This window comes from Apodemus sylvaticus, chromosome 17 (genome assembly GCF_947179515.1).
Source record: "Apodemus sylvaticus chromosome 17, mApoSyl1.1, whole genome shotgun sequence".
Classification (NCBI taxonomy): Eukaryota; Metazoa; Chordata; class Mammalia; order Rodentia; family Muridae; genus Apodemus; species Apodemus sylvaticus.
In genome coordinates this window covers 43,733,448-43,734,965 of record NC_067488.1, presented here as the reverse complement: position 1 = coordinate 43,734,965, position 1,518 = coordinate 43,733,448, and positions in this window count along the sequence as shown.

The following is a 1,518-nucleotide window of genomic DNA, read 5'->3' as shown; positions in this document are numbered from 1 at the left end:
CTGCACCTGCGATTGTTCTTATTTTTGTCTTTGTTGAGTCCTATCTTTATTAAATGCCTCAGAGTATCTCTGGCCTCTCACCACACGTGTGCAACAGGCCAGGCCTGCTTCTCCGCTTAATCTCAACTCCACAGGCTGCCCAGTGGGAAGGGCTCAAGACTCAGAGCTCCAGAAGTTAGCATAGCGTTCCAATAGGCAGCAAGCACTAGGGCCTTCAGAGCAGGCGCTGCCATGCCCAAGAAGAGTTTAAGACTCCCAGAGCTACCTTCAGCAGTTCCTTCCCCAGGCATCGTATGTCCTTAGCTAGGCCAGGCTGTCCCACGTGTCCTATTGCCTGCCTGCCTTACTCATCTGCCTGTCCACACCCATCCTGCCTCCAAGTAGGTCTTACGAGAACCTGCTAAATCACCGACCGATCTCTTGAACCTCTTACACTTGCCAAGGACCTTTGTTTACCTTATCTGACATCTATACCTTGGTGGGACTTCTGGGCTTCTGGGGACGACCCACCCTCTCATAAGCAGCTTGGCTGCTTCTCTGCTGTTGTGTGATCTCTGGCAAAGTCACCTTTCTCTAAGCCCATCTAGGTCCTTCAGTTATGCCCAGTGCCCTTGCCTCTCACAGTGGCATTAGGATACTGTGGAGGCTACTAGGGTGGACTCAGGGTGTTCTTGGATCAAAGCCACCAGACAGTGATGAGAAACTGAATGCAGAGCCAGCCAGTGACTTGGGTGTGGCTTTTCAAGGGCACATAGCTTCCTAAGAGATGCTCAAATGTATTGAGTGGCTGTTCAGGCCGGAAGTGCTGAGTCACATCAGATGCCCAGAAGTTGCTAGAAACATCCATGTCCCAAGGGGGCAGGCATGGAAGAGGTGGGGCCTCTAAAGGGAGACAACGGGATTGAGGAGAAATGAGAAACAGGAAGGCGCTGAGGAGGCTCTGGGTGCCCTCTAGGTCCAGAATTTCTGAGTCAATCCTAAACTCATAGAAGGCCTTGTCCAGCTCCTGGCTCTTCCCAGCAGGTGAAGCCAGGGCTGGAGCTCTATCCACAATAGTGCACATCGACACTATAGGTCTCAGTGCACCTGGAGCACACCCTCTCTGTAGACAACACTCAGAATGAGCAGCCAGGTTGGAGGCTGGGTAGACAGTGGGAGCTAAGAGGGGAGAGAGCATGAGGGGTAGTCCACTGCTAGCTGAGATGCTGGAGGCTGGGCAGAGGAAGGAGAAGGCCATGGCCCTCCAGAGCACTGGGGGACGAGTAGGGACGTGAGCCTATTTGGCGGGGGCGGCGAGGGGAGAGGCAGCTTTGACAGTGTATGTGATAGAAGGCTCCACCAAAATACAACAATATGCCTGCCTCCATCTTGGGCACATTACAATAACTATTTTTATGTGTTGCTGAAAAATTCTAAAGGCTTAAAAGAACGGTTAAGGGCTTTAAGAGGCTTAAAGAGCCCTCGGACAATGAGCTGGTATGAGACGGCAAGGGAAGGCACTGAGAAATCCAGATTCTC